Below are 16178 nucleotides of genomic sequence, written 5' to 3' on the forward strand. Positions count from 1 at the left end.
GGCTACCCCTGGATGTTTCCTGATATCCAGAGTCAAAGTCCAGTGCTCAAACTACTACACCATGCTGCAACTCTCTAGCATCCCAATAATCTGAATTTGCTCCCTACAGTAGGAGTGGGCAAGTGAGGGAGGCTAGGGAGAACCCAAAGTTACCATGGAGAGCTGCACTCCCCCACAGAACTCTCTGTGGGGGGGGGGGGTTAGAAAAAATAGTTTTTGCCCACAAATGCCCTCAAAAAGACATGGATATATTTTTACCATTTTTATTTGCCGCTCCCAGCCATTTTAGGCCCAGGAGAAGTCCTTTTTAACCACAAGAGGTGACCAGAAGCCTCTGGGAGTTTGGTTGCATTTGAGGGCTTTCCCCCTCAAAAGATTTGGACTCCAAGGAGGCCACAAACTGTTCAACCCTACACCAGGGCTTCGCTGGAAATAAGTAAATCCAGAGCAGTAAATCATCTAGACTTCAGTAAGCCTCCTCTGTGGCAGGTATCACTGGGTTCACTGGAATCAGTTTGTTATATCAGATCAATGTCACCTTTCTCTGTTTATGAACTGAACTGAGACACCAGTCTGGTGAGTTATTGAGCAAGATGGACTATCGGGAAGACCCCCCACAGTGTGCTAATTCATACACTTTCTTTGTAATTAAAGGCTGACTAGCTATTTCAGCTAAGACCAAATTAACCCTTATGCTGAATAGGCAACAGAGTTGGTCCCTGACCAGACTGTATACCTGCAGTGTAATTAACTGTGAACAACTTCATGTGAAGAGAGTGCTTGTTCTGTTCCCCTGGCACCTTCCTTTAATTTTTCCAACTTTAGAACATGGCATCTCTTTGCTCAAACAATAAGGAAGCACTACAGATGAACATGAAAATCCCTAGAGACTCCAAATTCAGAACAGAAATTGTCTTTCGGTGAAGTGGAGAAGAATACAGCTTACTGGGTTACAAATGTAGCCCTATGACAGGAATCAATATTAAGAATGTCCGCAAACTTAACCTGAGTAATGTTTATTGTATGCCTGCTACAGTATGTATCACAGGTCTATAGGCTGTATACTCCCTGAGGGCCCTAAAACCTGTGCTGTGGTAAATAGGGCGGGGGGGGAGACTCGTTGTTCAAAATACAGACAGCCCTCCACATCTGTGGCTTTGACTTTTGCGGATTTGATTATTCACAGATTTCATTAATATATTCTGTCTAGGAATCTCTAGGTCCTCCAGCTTGACTCTATGGGCAACATCTACAGAAAATACTCTGGAAGACCTAGAGATTCCTGGAGAGAACACTACTCTAGGCATTTGTAAATCCTTCAGCACAATTCTTTGGTCAGCTTATGGCAGATGTTGATCACAGAATTGACTGGAGGACCTACAAATGACTGGAGAAGTGTTCTCTCAGGTACAAAAATAGTGGGGGCTTATTTGCAGTTTTTTCCACTTTCACTAGGGTCTTGTGCCCCTAACCCCAGGGAATGTGAAGGGCCCACTGTATAGAACTGCCATTTCGGAAAGCCTGTTTTTGTTTTATTCGGGAGTGGGGTGCTACACAAGATAATCTGCATTCCATCCCTCTACCATTAGCCACATTAAATGGAGCAACAGGTAAAATGGGGACAGGCAACCTCAAGCAACTGCTTCACTCTATCTAATGCTAAAGCTAAGTCGGAGCACATCTCACTTCCTCATTTCTTTGTTTTCTGTTTGCTCACTTTCCAGCTTACCCTGCTTCCAAGAAGGCAGTTCTTGCCAGAAACACCCCCATTCCCCTTCTGCCTCTGGCCAAAGATGGCATGACCAGTTGGGAATTTTACCACACTTTCTTCATTAAATAAATAGACACTGAGAATTGCCCTTTAGCTACTAGTGAACCTTGACTTCAAAAACAAAACAACAGACTAAGCGAGCTCACCATTTTCTCTGGCTGTCACTGTTAGAATAATAAAGGTTATACTTACTTGAAGTAGAAACACATACTTGAAAAAGTAGAAAGATGAAGAATTAAAGGCTGGCAGTCTGGAAAACAATAGCAGTTGTAGAGCGGACTTGGCTGGCAGCATTGTTCTACCTTGCCAGTTCAAGCCTCATTCATATTTCAAGCCAGCATCTCTCTTCTAAGAATAGAGCTGCCTGGAGTCATTGTACATAATCACCTGAACACAAGCATATAGCTTGATGTTATGGCAAGAGCAACCAGCACTTAGTTCTGTGATAAGAAGAACAATAACCTGTACAATGCCTGTGTTGGGAGCGAATGTCATGGGGAACATGTCTAGTGACCTATGGCCCCAGGGTTTGCAATGGTTACAAGTGAGCTTGCAAGCATTTGTATAAACAAATTCTGTGAACTCTCTAATGAATTATAGAATAATGCCTGTACGTGATTCATGTAACTGCTGGTCAGGTATCCTCATGAGGGCAGCTCTCAAGAAAGGTTGTTGATCTGTGAGAATACACAGCTGCTATCACACTTACTTATATTCTTTAAAAATGCAAAGTACAGTCCACACTAGAGATATGGACAGAATCATAAGAAATTGTTCATGACTTAGAAAGAAAGGAGAAAAGATCTTTCAAAGATTCCAGAGTGTTGACTCTGAAACATGGATGGGCTATGGAAGCTGAAACCTTGTTCTCTTCATTGAAAATGCTGTGGAAATTCTGGGGTGCCAAATATAAGTTTCATAAAATCAATGTACATGTTTTAAGACTACAGCTTTGGGAATCTTCCTGTTAGCATGACCTTGACTGTGCTAGTTGGTGGGAATGTGGCCCTGAAGTTTAGGGTAAAAGGGTAGTTCTTCCATGCTCTGCTAGCAACTCAAGTATACATCTGGGCAAAAATCTCTACTTGACTAGGAGCAGAATTATGGCATTTGTGCACTGTAACAATAGTGGTAGCACCACTTTGCTTGATATTTATACCATTTAGCACAGGTAGAGGGAATATTTAGTACTACAGGTCTTGTTGGCAAGTCTTGGTACTACAGGTCTTGTTGTTGCCATAGGCAGGCTCACTCTTATATATTTATTGTTTTATGTACAGCGCTGTGCAAATCTATAGCGCTAAATAAATAAAGAATAATAATAATAAACTTTCAGCATTCCTTACCATTGATTTTATGGGTAGAGGTTGGGAGTTGCAATCCCACTGCTTCTGAAGAATCACACATTTCTTACTCCTAGCTTAACTGGTATTGTGTTTCTTATTTTATGTTAGGAAGTCTACCTGGAATTGTCCAGCTTGATGTTAATGGTTTTCCCTTCGACTTAAATAAAAACAAACTTAAAAATTGTTTTGCATGAACATGCATACGAAATGGACCAAGACCAGCAAATTTCCATGTTTTCCAGTCAGTCCCAAGCTTGCATAAAAATGCCAGGATGTCTTCATATATATAAATATCAGGTTTGGTCAAAACTTGTTCATAATCGTGCATTATAGAGAGAAGATGGCAATGGTGATGGTGATGATGATATCCAAAAGGTTTATTTAAAAGATGCACAAAGTATTTTTCAAACTGAATCCCAAACCTTACTTTGGTCTTTGATTTTGGTCCCATTAGAGAACACACCAAGTTTGATGACTGATCATTTGGATTTGCATAGCATAACAGGCAAATAAATAGGCATTGTAAAATGTAAAATTCAATATCTCTACTATAGGTTAAAGCTTATATTATATAAATACATTTAATTTAAATTAATGTTATAGCACAGATACAACACTGTTTTCCCATTTTATCTTCTAAAAATGTACACAGAAAACATTGATAAAATGGAAAATCATAAAACATATTGACGGGGGGGGGGGGGGGGGACGACAGCCTGTCAGGAAAGAGTTGTCCCAATGACAGACCGCATGTGTAGTTTGAGTGTGATTTCAAATCATTGTACAAAAGGGTGGTCCAGCTACGTTAGATTGGATGGTTCTAAGTATTTAATAAGGCTGGATAATAACACAGTGGGAAATGGAAATCATCAGGCTAAGAAGTTAAGGCGGCCTGAATACTGAGCCACTAAATGAAAATGAATGAAAACTGATGGCAAAAAGAAAGAAAATATTTGATTGTGATCAGCCCATCTATGTTGTCTGGTTGATCGAAACTTAGTCCTGAAGGACACCCCCTGTGTCTCTAGAGCACAGGACTTCAAGATAAACATTCACAGCCATATGCAGGAACAGCCAAGGTCATTCCTGATAATGAGGTATTTCCCACCCATGTATTTAAAGCAGAAATGATCCTCTATCTGTAGAGAGAACATTATTTATTCACACTTGAGTTCCATGCAAATATCTTAGTTAGACTACTGGAATTCCCACATGGAGAAGCTTGGTCCTTGCTCTGAACTGCTCAAACTACTCAATTATTAAACTGCTTCTAAATTAGTCCAGCTGGAGAGGTGTCTCCTTCTATAATGCAAGATGTAGACCTGAAAGCATATTCTTCAGAGTAAAGCCATTTTGCAATCCTACCCTCTTATTTGGGATTAAGTTTCATTGTACATGTATTGGATTGCACTGTCGACAATTTGAACATAAATGGTTTCAGGATTTCCACCATCTTATCATCTCTGGGACACAGTCTGGATGGGGCGGGGGGAGAGATCAAAGGATATTTTGCACCCATAGGTTAACAGCTGTTATTAGAAGATGTAACTCTGAAATTGTACTTATAAAACATTTGCATTCCTGTGTTTCATTTTATATCATTCTTACCTGACAACAGCTGTTTCTCCTTTTGGACCTGAACTCTTTCATGTTAACCCTTGCCATGGCAGTGAATGCACTAAAAGTGTGTGTGTGTGTGTGTGTGTGTGTGTGTGTGTTTTAAGTGACTCATGCTCAGTCATGTGCCCTTCACCCTCTTCGCTAGAGAGGTAACATGGGGGAAAACTTATTAAGAACAAAAGATATGTGCTAGCCAGCTATATCAGATTTATGAGCAGAATCTAGTCTTTAACAGTAGTGATTCCATCAAAGTTTTCATGATCATGAAAATCGAAAGGGGTAGTCTAACCTTGATGATTTCTTTCTTATCTTTAGAAAATGACAGCCATAGAATATTGTGATTGGTTTTCTCTTATAAAAAGTAACAAAGAACAATTTGTCTGTATGAATAAACAAATAATCACACACTCTGTGTTTCAATGTTTCACCTCTTGTCTTCACCTTGATAATTAAAGCATGATAAGCACTGACTTCTGGTTTACCAGGGAAGCCAATTTGCAGGGCGGCACAGGGCAGCCATGAGCCATTATTTTACCTCACTGCACATTGGTCTTTGTCCTAGGAGCCAGCGCACTTTGTGCAAAGATAGTCAGTAAATCAGTGGGCTAACCAGCACATGGGACAGTAGGTCCTTCCTTGACCAGGAATGAGGCCATAGGCTTTGCTCAGGAACCCCTTCACACTACAGAATGATAGCACTGTCATTCCAGTTTAACAGTTGTGGTTCCATCCTTTGTAATCCTGGAGTTGGCAGTTTAGGGAAGGACATTTAGATTTCTCAGCTGGAGACCTCTAGTCCACCAGGCTACAAAACCTAGTATTCCATAGGATGGAACCATGCCAGTTAAAGTACAGTAGACCCTTGTTATACTATGAGGTTTGGTTCCAAGCTCCCCTGTGTATATCAAAATCTGTGTATGCTCAAGTCCCATTAAATATGACATAACAAATTGGTGTCCCTTATAAAAAATGGAAAATCAAGATTTGATATTTGAAATTTATACTTTTTTTGAACATTTTCAAACCACGTATGCTTGAATCCATGTATAAAAAAAATCTGTGTATATGAAGGGCCAACTGTAGAATAACAGTGCTGTAATTCTGTAGTGTGACTGGGTACCAGGTATTACCCTAAAAGGTGGGGAATGTTAGGGGTCCCCACTAGCAAGTGTCTCCTTGAAATGTGGGAAGGTTATAGATCAAAAGGAGACCTGTGAGAGGAGGGATACTTGCAGGGATCTTTTCACCTGTTTACCAGTACTGACTGCAAAGACAGGCCCAGTTTTCATTAGCCAATTGTTTTTATTTAGAAATGTGCAAAGATGTATCCAAACATCCAAGAACTGAAGCAACCTTAAGAATCATAAAAGGCTACCAGAAAGAAAGGTAGGAAATGTTAAATGGAGAGGGACAAAGGGATCCCAGTCTGTGAATGGGAAAAGTAAAGCAAACAGACAAAGATAATGTAACATCATGAACCAAATGTTAATAAAAGAGGGGGAAATTATCTCAAAGAGCACATTTGTCATGAGAGCAGCTGTGAGTCTCTAATACCAGACTATACTTCAAAACCTGTGTAGGCCATCATGTGCTGGATTCCAGGTATGGAAAGTTGTAATAGTCATGGCTAAGCAAATTCATTATTCTAAGGCTTTTAGAAAGAGGAGGAGGAAATGAAGCAGTTCACAGAATGGATACAAAAACAGTGAGGTGAGGGGGGGGGTTCAAATGTTTGTTGTAAGGTAAACGATGCAGAATCTAATACTCATGCTACATTATAGAAGCAAAAGGGGAACACCAAATGATTCGGAAGACTGATGGTCATACACACATTCTGGGCCAAGGACATCATCATATGCTGCTAAAATCATCTTTGGCCAGTATTTATCAAATTACATTGTGTTCATCCTGTTACTGCCATGTTGCTGTGGAGCCCCTTTTTATTGACAAGCAAAACCCAATGAGCTCTCAATCTCTCCTCTACCCACAGCAAAGGTATTTTGGTGTGAAGAGCCTCTTCAGTTCTGGCATTACAGCAGTGATGTGGCAAGACAGGACCTGATTCTCTTCCTCATCTTCCTCCCACTCGCTGTTCCAAAGCAGGCTAAATCTGTGCCTGTCAGGTTTTTTATTTTTCTCTTTGCTGTGGTTGTGGTTGTGTGCCTTCAAGTTGTTTCCAATTTATGGCAACCCAACTTATCATGGAATTTTCTTGCCAATATTTGTTCAGAAGAGATTTGCCATTGCCTTTCCCTGAGGCTCAGAGCAAGTGACTCGCCCAAAATCACCCACTGGGTTTCATGGCGGAGCTGGGAATCTCCAGAGTCACAGTGAAATTCTCAAACCACTACTCACACTGGCTCTCTGTAATTATGGCAACACAATAAAATAAAAATATTTCAAAATAATTTTTGCCATAATTATGCAAACACAGCAAAATTAAAAATTAATAGGCCAGATATGTTTTGGATTTCAGAATTTTTCAGGTTTTGGAATATTTGCCTGTACGTAATGAGATACCTTGAAGATGAGACCCAAGTCTAAACATGAAATTCATGTATGTGTCATCTACACCTTATGCACATAGCCTGAAGGTAATTTTATACGTATTTTTAATAATATTTTTCATAATTTTGTGCTTGAAACCAAGTTTTGTGTACACTGAATCATCAGAAAGCAAAAGTGTTGCTATCTCAGCAACACATGTGGAGTATTTTGAATTTCAGAATTCTGAATAAGGGAGATTATGTAATAAGTTAAAGTACTGTGTATTAGATGGAAGAGCATAAGTGGTCTGTTGGGAGAAGTGAGAGCAGGGAAGGCTGGAGGTAAATGGCTGGAAGTATCAAAAAGATTTTTAAATGTTTGTGTGGGGGCAGTTAGATAGGGTGTTAGAATAGTTAGATTAGGTACAGCAGTTAGGCATGTTTTAGTTTAGTTGCTCTAGCTAGGTGAAACTGCAACACAACAAGAAAACATAGCCACTGAGACAATACACTTTATGTAACCATATGCTTCTGGACAATAAGTAATCATGAACAGTTTTATTATCTTCTGCTTAATAAATTCTTTTGTGAATATAAAATAAAAGCTGTTTTGTGTCCCATATTGGGGAAAAGGTGGGATCTATATTAAATGAATTAATGAAAATACACCTGACTCTTGAGTCACTACACTATAGTTACACTCATCAGTGGCTTTGGTGGTAATGGAAATAAATATAAGTGGTCATTAGTGGTAGAATTGTAGCAAGAAATCTCACAAAAGGGGGTCTCAAAGGTGATTGTCAGAAGAACAGCTACACGTTAGACATTCAAAGGTGGTAACTAAAGTAATTTCCTGCTACTGCTTCTTCTCACTAGAGAGGGGCAGAACACTAGAACTCTTCTGCTGAGAATTCTGAATGCTCCTGGATAAACTTCAAATCCCAAGGTTCTATGGGATGGAAGTTAAAGTGGAATCACAGTGCTATTGTGTAGTGTCTAGTTTGATGAGAAAGGATGAAGGAAAAAAGCAATTGGTTTTAAAAAAAAAATACACACCTTAGATTAAAACTGCTAATTTTATCTTAAATTTTCACCTCAGGCAATGGGACTGCTCCAGGAGAGAATGAATATTATGTGCCACGTGAAGGTCAGAGTCAGGAATACATCACATTTCTTAAAACAGTGTGAAATGGGTCATGATGTTTGTGGAAGGGACTCAGGTGTCTATCTTAACAAAAGACAAAAACATCAAGGTAGGAGGCCATAATATGCATTGAATAATGAACACAATAACCATGCTTCTCAACCTGACATAAATATGAGAATGGAATTTAACACTATATACCAAGTAAAATTGTTAGCAAAGCTTGGAAATTTTGACTCAAAAATCCACTACTCAGCTGCTAGAACAGACTATACTCTCTAGCCACAGTCTGAATCTTTAAAAAAAACCCACTTAGAAACAAAAAACATGTTGATTCACTAAAGGTCATAACACGTAATCTTGATACAGTTCATACTGTGGGTGATTCATTGATGTGCCAGTCAGACTCAAGTGGAAAAATAAGTTTTTTCCAAAACAAAATTATTCACAGTATAATCCTGTCACCTTTCCCAAGTAAACTTGCAGTCTGGTCTACAAAGTAAATGACAGATAGGTTGGTTTGTTTTGTTACACTTGCCTTGTTGTGAGCACATCTCAGTCTTGGAAATGGCTAAACATGCATCTGAATGGCAGCTATAGTTCAAAATTCAGTCCATGTTGTGTCATAATTTTTAGGACCTCAGAGGCGCATGGAGAATGAAGCAATGTCGCCTTTCACCTTCTCTTTTTCTTTCACTCTCTTTTTTGAAAATACAGAACTTGATAAACAGTGGGAGAACGTGCAAAAAAGCTCCTCCAAAAAAAATTCCAATAAAAAGGAGAGAAAGACTTTGAGTACTGACGTTTTACACAGACTATACTAGGGCTTAGGAAGTGAACAGATGTCATACAGATCTATAATCAATGGCACTTCCAAATGAAGCTTTCATTGTGAAATTGTCCTGCCTTAAACACAAAATTTCATAAACACTCCAGACAACCTTTTCTTCCATTTTCAAGTTTCCAGTGTTTTTAAATATTTCTGATTTTTCCCCTTAACACTAAAAAGGATGAAAGAAAGGATCTCACAACAATGGAAAAATGGAATTCTGAAGAAGTGTGACTTGTGTTACAGCTCCTTGAGTTTTGCCAGCTGCTGGTGGTTGTTGTCATCTCTGTGTCCACATTCTGCATTCTTGGACTAGTAATATATTTGGCTCTGTACTAGGGCTCTTCCAAAGGCTGTTGTCATTGTCGTTGTAATAAGAGTATGGTTTACTGGGGTGTTCCTATGGTTTGAAGGGTATATTTTCCCCACTCTCGTATTTTTAAAATAAAATATTAAAATTACATTGTTGTCTGTCCAGGGGCAACACACACACATAATTGTGGGATACAAAATGGCCACAAGTATTTATTGATTACAGCTGCAATTAGTTGAAACATGCATGGGACCAGATCCAGGCACTGGCCAGCCCACCTGCTACCCAATGAGACCAACATCTGGCCTCTTCTGGAGAACACAGTGGGCCAATGGGGACTAACCCAAATGGGAGTCCTCTCAGGCAGGGTGCCAAAAAATGTATCACCTGGGCCAGCCATTTCCACTTCACTTCCCTCTCTAGGACCTGCAAGGGGACCCCCTCATCTGTTTTCTTTCCAGGAAACTGAAACTTTTCCAGATCCTGAGCCCATGCCCCACCAAGAAGGTGGAACCATTTCACTGATGTATGATAGCTCTATAATTCTGTATTAAAAATTGAAAAGATAGAGAAAGGAGAAGGATACTTTTTTGTTATGACACATTATAGAATCCAAAAAAGAAAGAAAGAAAGAAACCTCCCAAGGATGAGAGTAAATATTGCCATTGGTGCCCAGATTTGCCAGAAAATAGTACAGGTCAAGAAAAACATCAGTTTGAGAAACCTGAAAACTATGGTTAGATGTACAACACCCTCCAGCCATCTCATGACACATTTGCCCCATCTGCAAGAAGTCAGTGTCTTTTGACTGGTAGCACTGGTAACCACCAGTATGAAAAGACCCCAGAAATCTTAAGGTTTGCTTTTTTAAAAAAGTTCAAAATGGGTCAAGGATGAATTACAGCCACCCTGTAAGATGTAGGTTATTTAACTGTTTCTGTTCATGCCATTTACATGCTTGAAATACTTCCTCCAGTTCCTGTCAGCACTTCCACAGAGAGAGAAATAATGTATTGTGCTTGTATGTCCCTCAGCCAGGGCAACTAATAACAGCATCTTGGAGAGGTGTGATTTCTGCTGAAAAAGGATGAAGGGAAAAGAGCAAAGGGCTAACCCTTCTCCAAGTGCTGCTGCCCAAGTGCACAACCTCCAACCCCACCCTGCTGCTTTCAAGTTAATTTGTTGGGGTTGTGTTTTTTTTAACTTGGAGGATCCAAGTGCATGGATATCCCATATCATATCTTTTTGGGACGTAAATATAACTGAAATGTTACAAGTGAAGTCTGGAATGGATAGAAACCCTTAACCCTTTGCATCTCAGCAAGCTAAAAGTGGATGTTTTAACACCTATTGCAAGTTTAGCAGTGAATGAGGCTCCTCTTAGCAATAATGACACAAACTGCATTTCTTGGAATAAAAGAAGCTGCACTTTTTTTATTGGTTACAGTTTTAGAGGCTTGGCTCCAGCCAGGGTCCAGATCCAGGCATGTTCAACCTGCCTCTTGATGGGAACCAACTGTCCAACCTGCCTGCTGGGTATACCTTTGGAATGAAAGACATGGGTGCAAGTCACTGTGCAGTCCCATCACCGCCTGGGAATGAGGTGGACCACCTGACCCATAGCTGGGCATCACTATGGTTGCCCACACTCCCAAAGCTCCATATGGGACACCCCCCCCCCAAAACTGGATCTAGCATGCACCTGTGCTTCATCTATCCACAAATGGATCAAGGTCCCATGCTAAAACCACCCAAAGTCGTGACAAAATTAAATGTACTATAAAGAATCATATATTCTACAAGCAAAGCCACAAAACCATGAACAGGAATACAAAGGGAAGAAAGGTAGGGACACAACTCTGTGCTGACTGTTGAGGGGAGTGCAAGAGACTGGCCTCAGCCAGTTTACAGACTGGATGCATGGTTCTGCAGATGCATCTATACTGTAGAAATATTGCAATTTGGCACTACTTTAACTGCAATGGCTTCATTCTATGGAATCCTGAAATTTGTGGTTTTGTGAGGCACTAGGACTCCTTGGCAGAGAAGGCTAAAGACCTTGTACAACTACAAATCCCAGGATTCCATAAGATGGCACTACAGCACTTAAAGTGATGCCAAAGTGCATTATTTCTACACCACAGTTCATCTTCTCCAATTCCTCCCACAAGTCAATAGGAAGACCTGATTCTCTGAAGATGCCAGCCACAGATGCTGGTGAAACGTCAAGAATAAACTCTTCTAGAACATGGCCACATAGCCTGAAAAACCCACGAAAAACTATGGAAGTCAGCCATGAAAGCCTTCAACTTCACACAGGTACACCTAGCTTGGCAGGTTTTCCTGGCTTCCCGCAGAACCCAGGGGACTTGACAGTCTTCTGGGAAGGAGAACGTTGTATCAGTGGAGAAAAATAACCTTGTTTTGCTCTGTCTCATTGTGACCCACAAGTGGCAGTCCCTACTAAGTCAGGCAATGTTCTTCTCTTCTCTGAGAAATACAGTGTCCATCTCGCAGCTGGAAAAAGTTCACTAGGCCAAATTTGGGGACATTCCCCTCCTCCCCCGTTTTCTCTAATTTTCAAACCATCATATCCAATGAAAAGAACTCACACTTATGCTCCACTTGTGACCCACTTTTGCAATATCCTAGGTGACCTAATAAAGAGTATAGCCTATCCCTGACATTTGTTTTTATTTGTGGACACCATGGATGCTTTGTTCCTCATGATCTTAGTCCTGTGGATGGCCTCTGTTTTTTCTTAGGAGATAATTCTGCAGTGCATCTGTTTCCCCACTCAGCTCACCAATGAAACTGGCCAAAACCAATTTGAGAGGAGATGTGTCTTAGTACTGTGACTCCACCAAACTTGGCTTTCCACAAACTTCTTTTGACCTTCCATGCATTATTGTTTTTAAATAAAATGTTCAATCTGCTTACACTGGCAGATTTTTGGTAATGGGTAAACATCTGTTTCTTCAGATGCAGAGCCTAAAGCCACACTACTTACAGAAGCATCTTGCTTTCCTTCCTACAGTGTGTGACTAACACTTGTGCATTTATTACCTGCATTAGTTACATTTACTAGGGAATCAGATACTTTTAAAGAGCCACTGCAAAGGACACAAATGTCAGTTGTCAACTGAATATACAGTGTGTTCATAAATTTGATTTGTTCCATGTACTGAGGTATATTTTGGTTTTATTGATATTTTAGTTCAACATCTATTCTACTTCAAGGAAAATAAAACATAATTCTAAAGAAAAAATTGAGACTGTTTTGTTTGAAGTGTCAGTGACAGGTCTAGCATCAAGAAAGGGAAAATGTTGTATACAAAGATGTGCTTCCATGAATACAGAAAGAAAAATGCATATTCTTTAGCCAACCTCTCCAGCAAGAGCTGAAGAGTGCACTATTTTTTTAAAAATGCACCCTACAGAGCAGACTGAGTGCCTCTTTACATATACTTCTACTACCACTAAGTGATCATGTTGTCATATCCTCCCAAATATGTTTATTTTGGCCAAAAGCTTCTACTTAACAAGTATCCAAGGCCCTTTTCAAATTCTCTTTGGGAAATCCCAAAGCCACAGAATGGCAATAAATCCTAATAAAAGTGTTACCATTCTGTAGCTGTGGGATTTTTTCTTCTAAGGGGCCAACACAGCTATTTTCAATTCTGAAGCAACAAAAAAGGGGAAATTCTTTGTATGTTGGCCCTGCTGCATCAGCGGACTAGTGATCTGCGAACTGGAGCATATTCAATGGCGGCACATTCATATGGACACATTGACAAGGACACATGCATGTCACCACCCACTGAATAATATGGGGCATGATCATCTGCGATTTTTTCCCTGGGGGGAGCAGAACCAAATCCCCTCAGATGGCAAGGGTCTACTGTAATAACAAACATGATAATTGGGTGTGTTTTAGGACTGAGACATAGATTACCGTATATTTGACCGTCTTTTTCAGAAGTTGCTTGAGGAAGGTAATATTTTATAAGAAAGTGCAAAGGAGAGGAATATGACTTTCCAGTGCTACATTCTTATATTCATCATACCTTACAGAGATAAGTATATGCTGGATGAAAAACAGTCAAAGATAGTCTTCATGTCAGAAAGATCAGATAGATTAGATGGATGGATTATCTGGGCCCATTTCAATCTAGTTTCAGGCATGTTTATGGGACAGAGATAGATTTGGTTGCCTTGGTGGAAGACCTTCATCAGGAACTGCTGGTTCTGCTGAATTTTTTGCTGGCTTTTGATAGAAGTGATCATAGTGTCCTCCTGGACTACTTTGGTGGTTGAGACTTTGAGGCTCTGTTTCTTCCTGGAGGGGAAGGCCAGAAAGTACTGCGGGATTCTTGTTTGACTGCTTGGTCAATGCTTTGTTAACTACATTTTAGAGCTCTGTTTTGTCCCCCATGCTATTCAGCATCTATATAAAATGCTGAGAGATGTTTGGGATGTTTTGTTTGGTGCCACCAGTATGCTGATGACACTCAGCTCTGTTTCTCCCGTCCATCAAATTCCAGGGAAGCTGTTTCGATTCTGTACCAGTGTCTGGCATTGAAGACTGACTAGATGAACCCCCTTCCTAGAGGGGTAAGACACACTCCCTGAGGCTCAGGGGGGAAGATCTTTCATGTGATGTGTTGTTTATATTTGGCATTACAATGTACCCATGCAGCCAACATGGGTTGTAGCCCTTATGGGTTCCTTAACTCTTACAAAACATAAAAAGACACCTTATGGTGCATATTATATACCTATCATATAGTCAGAACAGCAAGCCCCAGTGACCAACACTCAGATAGGTATGACTGCAGTTTTAGTCCAGCTATAAATGTTCTAAACTGCTTACAGTGTGCTTTTTAATTCATGCTTTTAAGTGTGATATATGTTTAACATCAGTTTGCAAGGTCAGCAGTATGGGTTTTGTACAATATCATGCGACCTGGAAGTTGGTTGTCTGATTGGAAGAACAGTTATAATGCAAAACTGTTTATGATATGTTTAAGGAAGAGCCTTAGAAAGACCAGAAGACTGGGGGGAAAGAAAGGGATTTCCCCTCATCCTCCCTACTCAGCAACATCAGCAAATAGAGGGCAAAAAACCAACCAGTTTCCCAAGCTGCATGAAGTCTGAAAATGTGAAAAGCAGGTTATTGTACCACCACTCTAGACATGTGCAGCGACAAAGCTGGCTGAAAGACAGGGCAGGGTGCATAAAATATATGTATGTTGCTTACACACCTCAGTAAGGGAAGTCCACTTCAACATATAGAAACAAGAGGGTAAGGGCAGTGACTTCAGCAAACAAGTGCAGGAACCCTCATAAATAAGGTCTAATATATGCTAAGGGATTTTGTAGTACCGTTGAGACTAAGGCTGCATCCACAATGCAGAAATAATCCATTATGACACCACTTTAACTGCCACAGCTCAATGCAAGAGAATTCTGGGAATGCTAGTTTTGTGAGATCTTTAGTCTTTTCTGTCAGAGAGTTCTGGTGCCCCTACAGTTCCCAGAATTCCATGAGCCATGACAGTTAAATCAGTCTCAAACTGGATTATTTTTGCAGTACGGATGTAACCTAAGAGAAAGAAGTTGATAGCATAAGTTTTCATAGACTTAAGTCTATTTCATCAAATGTCTAATGTGGTTTTATTCCTTTTTACTTTTCATCTGAGGACAAACCAGTCACTTACTAGCATTAAGAGAGGCAATAGTACCAACTGCTCATGGAAGTACTGTATTTTTATAATATTCTTCTTGCTAACATAATGGGATATTAGGCAGATAGGTATGTGTTTTGCCTGTAGTTCAACACTGGAAAAATTAAGTGGACTTTCTTTTTTTTTAAATCTTGGTTTCACCCGGGATAGAGTAAGGCACAATGTGAGGAGTACAAAATGAGAATTTAAAAAGTTACAATACAAGGTTCCCATTCACTGTATATGTTTGGGAAATGTATGCCCCACCTTTTTCTTTAAATATATTTTTAATTGTTGCCTAGAGCCAGTGAGGTACTGGAAGAGGGCCAGTAAACTGAAGCTCAGTCCTGACAAGATTGATGTACTGTTGGTGGGTGGTTCTGGAAGGGCTGCACTCCTGCTAAAGGAACAGATTTGCAGTCTGGGGGTGTTATTATTGATCCATTTCTGTCATCACAGAGGGGTGGACAAGCTTCAGGCTTGTGGAAATGGCTTATTTTTTACTAGAACCCCGAGCTCTACCAGTCATAGCCAAATAACTTACAAAATTCCAGCAGGCATAACTGTTTGTGCTCACCCTAAAAACTGAATAGATGAATAGGAAACTATGGTAAACCATGGTTGTGCAATGTGTGGGAGAAGCAACCAAGGGCTAAGAAAATGCACACACATCAAAAAGGATGAAAAGGCAAAGCAAAGAAAATAGCAACTATGTAGCAATTATTATAGCCTTTAACTTTAATGAGATAACTTTGCCTGATTTTAACCCAGAAAAGCTGACAAGCATACTGAGGCCTGATTCCCACTACCTTTTAAACCGGATTGCAAATCAGTTTGAACTGGTTCAAATGACCATGTACTGAATCACTGAAGCGATTCAAAGAGGGGGGGCATGTGTTAGACTTATTTAACCTGCGTCTTTTTGGATAAATCCATTCCACAC

Source organism: Sceloporus undulatus, chromosome 5 (genome assembly GCF_019175285.1).
Source record: "Sceloporus undulatus isolate JIND9_A2432 ecotype Alabama chromosome 5, SceUnd_v1.1, whole genome shotgun sequence".
Classification (NCBI taxonomy): Eukaryota; Metazoa; Chordata; class Lepidosauria; order Squamata; family Phrynosomatidae; genus Sceloporus; species Sceloporus undulatus.